Below are 4,858 nucleotides of genomic sequence, written 5' to 3'. Positions count from 1 at the left end.
CTGTGGAAATCATTTCAAGAACAAACTGCTGATACAGCGTTGAATTAATGCTGACAATTAATTCAATATTAATGTGAGGAGAAAAGTTTCTTCCTGGAAGTTGATGAGCAGCAAAGAGCTTATGCTAAATATTTATCCTTTCAGCCTTAATTAATAATCTTCAAATCATCAAGGCAAACATAAATAAGCTTGTTCACATTCAATGTGAAAGTGATAAATCTGAAAAAGTCAAATATATTTAAATTCAAAATGTTATGAGGCCTATAAAACATAAAACTAACTTATATATTTCATGCAGAACTTGCACATAAATGTGAAGGTATGAATTATGCATTCCACTACAGTGACCTTGATAATTATTGATATCCTCCTTGTAAAATGTATAAAAAGTCTTAAAATAAATTAATCTTTTATTGTAGTAGTATAATCTCGATCTAAAAATCTAATGAAAATCTGATCAATTATCCTTATTGATTGGATTTTTCAACAGTTTGTACATCTCCTCTTCAGTTGATGGCACTTTTTCTGTTTTGTTTTCTAGGTTTCAGACATGAATTTGTCTCAGGTGATGAATTGTTTCAGTGTGGATTTGGTGTCTTGGACATTTCTCTGCTCCGGCTCCCTGCAGCTCCTTGTCTGGTCAGCAGGTGTCGCCGTCGAGTCGCTCTCTTGAGGAACATCAATGAGACTTGTTTATGATTGGGTTTCAGCAGAGAAGCAGCACTCTCGCAGCCTCCGGCCCCACGAGCAGGCGCACACATCTAACGAGGCACCTGCTCTCTCTGCAGCCTGGATCTGAAGTGGCCACAGCATGCGGAGAGCCTGCTGACCCCTGCAGAATGAGATCATCCGAGAGGGGCGCGGGCAGCGCGGCGGCCCTGCAGGTCCCTGCCTCTGCAGAGACAGACGCTCCGGCTGAGGTCAAGGACTGGGGAGCTGGATCTATCTTTTCTTTACTGTTGCTTACTAAAATGTGCATTTTGCACACAAGTAGCATGACACTTTCTCTAGTTCTGTTGCTATAGTTAAAGCTGCAGCATGTAGATTTTATTAAAAAATATTGTATTTTTTGGAAATTGTTAAACTTGTCACCATGTCGTTACAGATAGTTAATTTGTGCTACTATTGACATCTGAAAAAGCAACCAATCAGAGTCAGGAGGAGGGTCTTACCGCTGTCAATCAACCTTGTGAGATGTGCTAATGGAGAAAACAACAAACACATAATCTGGGAAAACAACAAACAGATAATCTGGGAAAAAATCCTCTGCCTTCTTCCAGTGCTAACTAGAAACAACCAATCAGAGAGAGGAGGCGGGTCTTAGCGCTGTCAATCATGTCTGTTCCTGCATGACTGACAACGCATGATCTCTCTGCTATGATACAGCTTCGCTCTGTCAACTCTGTCCTGAATGCTAAGGCCAGTTAGCATGTCCACCAATGACGGTGGATGTTTAGCTTGTTTTCCACAGATTATCTGTCTCATTCGACATAATGACAATGTCTACAAATATGTTTTAGTAAAAGTTACATACTGTGACTTTAAGGAGGGTTTGTGTGAACGAGAAAGTTTCTGGTGACACCTGCGAGTCCTTTCTTGTTCGGTGAGGATGAAATCACCATTAGATTTCTGGAAGCTTCCTAGAAGCAGCTGAAGGCTGCAGTGTTTGAACTCCTGCTCCTCTCTGACTGCAGCAGACAAGCTGGAGGAAAGCCAATGAGGGAAAGGGAGAGCAGGCAAGAAGGACAGTGTTGGATAGTTGGAGAGAGCGACAGGACGAGAAGGAGAAGTGAACAGAGCAACAGCAGGGACTCTGCTTTTTCAGACAGAAATAATAGAGACACACGCAGATCTAGCAACACTTGATGACTTTCTGGCAGACCCAGCAAACAGAAATACATTTGTTAGAAAGGAATGCTCAGCAGTGCATCGTCATAACATGATTGAAAGGGGCTGGGAACTGCAGCAGACGAAAATCCTCTAATCTGATTTAAAGCCATTAATCTTTTCTTAATTTTAGAATTCAAGTCATTTCCTCAGGGACAGGTAGGCCAGTCATATCCTGCTGTTGGACTCTGTGTGGCTAATGGTCTTATTGCCGCTGTAAAAAAGCCTTCCTGCTGACTGGGTACGGTTTGCTGCAGGTCATAAAGTTTTCCATTGGCCATGAAGTAACGTTGTTTGTTTTGAACGCCTGTCATTATCTGGTCAGGGTTTGAGTGAGGAAATAAGTGGCAAAACACTTTGTTTTCTTGCTACACACGACCTAATCTGCACGTAAGCACAAACATTCAACTGTGAAATAAATTGGAACGGCACAGGGAATGACTATTGAACACGTTTACGGAGATTTATTCAATTCTTAGTCCACACAAGTCTGAGCCAGAAGTGATTCGCTCAGTCTATGCAGGCAAGCGCAGCGCAATGCATAGCAGACCCATGGCTTCAAAACCAACAGAAATAAAATATGTAGAAACTCTAGACCAGTGTGTGTTAGAGAAATACATAAACAAAATAGCTGCTCTATGAGAAGAAAATATGTCAGAAAAGCAGCCTCATTTTGTTCATTGATGGCTGTCAGCCAGGAAGTTCATGAAAGTGTGAAGTCACATAAAAACTATGTATATAGTATACATGAAAAAAAACTTCAAGACACCCATTGCATCAAATCAGTCAGTTTGAAAACGATTGTTTTGAGAAAGAAGGATTCCCAAAATCGCTAAGGATTTTGGGAATCCTTAGCGAATCCTCAGCGAGGACAGTGACAGACTCTGCCACTGTCCTGCAACCTTTGGATGCATCCCTGCCCCAACACACCTGAGCCAGATGAATGGCTAATGACCAGGTCTGTGCAGAACTTGCCAACATGCCAAGGAGGTAATTCAGCCTTTTAGTTCAGGCGTGTTAGAGCAGGAATGCATCCAAAAGGTTGCTGGAGAGTGAAACTCGAAGACTCGATTTGCCTTTCTCTGAAGAAAAAAGAGATTTTTCCTTGGCTTTCTTTGAGATTCTCCGTCCATCCAGCCTCCCATCAGCATCATGATGCTTCCACCACCAAACTTCACTGTTGTTTTGTGGTTGGTGTGCAAAGCTATTTTTATCCCATCCTTGTGTAACCTAATCATATTTTCTCACTATTTAATTGGTTCACCCAAATGTTGTCTCAAAGATGTTCAAACATGCTTTTCCTTCAGCAGTAGAGTCTTGTGCAATGAGTGCCATTGTGTTTTCCGACTGTGATGACTCAACGTTTTCATGGAAAAAAACTATTCCAGGAATCTGCAGGGGAATAAACACATGTTATTGACTGGTTTATGTTGAAATAATGCTATTTTTGCCTTCTAAATTAGTGCTCAATATTGTTTACAAATAAATCTATAATTAATTATCATTGTTGAAGCTGTTATTTATGTTTTGTCCTTTCTTGCTCATTGTCATTATACAGACTTTACATTTCAAGAGCAAATAGTTTTGATTTCTTCCTCAGCAGGGATTACCTTGGTTCATCTCACAACCCTGATTAGAAGCATATTTACTGGAAAAAGCAATGATGTGTTCAATACCTATTTTTATGTGGATGAGCACAGCTCCTCCCCCTCAGATCAATCAAACACGCCCTGGAAAGCAAACACATGCAGGGCTGCATGTGCGCTCTGAAACAATGCAAAGGTCTTTTCACTTCTAGCCTGACATGCCCAGGAAAACAGGCAGCAGCCATTGTCTCCTGTGAAAACCGATCCCCTCACCAGGCAGGTGCATTACAAACCCCTCATTCATTAGTAATGCTGACTCTGTATTTTAGTTACACGGGCAAACATCTTCACATATTTGTCACCAGGACTTAATCTCCCTAGGCAACCACAAACTTTTACATTTTTGTTTTGTTTTTGCTTGTAAGCTGCTTTATTTCCATCTGAAATCGTGGATTAGCATCACAACATCCATATTCTGCCCCAGGCTGCAGAAAATTACCTAACCTTTTAATTTCCTGTGAAGGAAACATTGCCAGTTATTGGAGTTATTCCTTCCCACTGTGGCCATGTGCTTCCTAAGAAGGACTAAATGCTGCAAAGCTAGTTACTCAATGCAGGCTTTTCGGCTTACTTACACTGCAAAAACACAAATGTTTACCAAGAAATTTAGGTCTATTATAGTACACTTAAAATAAGACAAAACAAATGTAGGGATTAGTTTTTGCTATAATCTGATTTAAATGTCAACATGAATGGTGACATTTATGTTTGAGTTGCACATTTTCCCTTATAAAAAAAGTTTATTATGATTAGGTAACTATTCTGTATGATAAAGGAGAATGTTTTAACTAAATAATTTCTTAAAATTTATAAAAAAAAAGGAAAATTATTTCACTTATAACATGGGAAAAATATCTTATAAGTGAAATAATCTATCAATGAAGCTGGTCATTTCTCATCATTTGTTGACGTAAATAAGCTTCTATATTTTGATGAAAAGTTACTTGTAAGTTAGTTTAATCTTATGAAATATTTGCACTACAAACTAAACCAAACATATTTGGTAAAATGTTGTGTTACTTTTTATATTTTGAGTTTGTCTGCAGTAACATGTCTACCTATGTGGTTGGTTTATAAATTTCTGCCTTCGGCTCATATTTTTAGTGAATTGGTACCGGATAGAAGAAAAGGAAATGAAAAGTGGAAATCCAGGAAGTAACTTCAACCTTCCCTCAACTAAACTAAAATGACCTTTGAACCCTGTGGCACAGAAATTAAAAATGGCGATCATAAATGGCCGCTGGCTGATAAGCATGAATGATGTGGGACAGCTAATAATCACAGAGCTGATAAGGAGGAAATATGGCAGTAATAGATTCACCAGA

This window comes from Poeciliopsis prolifica, unplaced genomic scaffold (genome assembly GCF_027474105.1).
Source record: "Poeciliopsis prolifica strain line A6 unplaced genomic scaffold, Auburn_PproV2 SCAFFOLD005, whole genome shotgun sequence".
NCBI classification, from domain to species: Eukaryota; Metazoa; Chordata; class Actinopteri; order Cyprinodontiformes; family Poeciliidae; genus Poeciliopsis; species Poeciliopsis prolifica.
Note: the sequence above shows the minus strand (reverse complement) of the source record.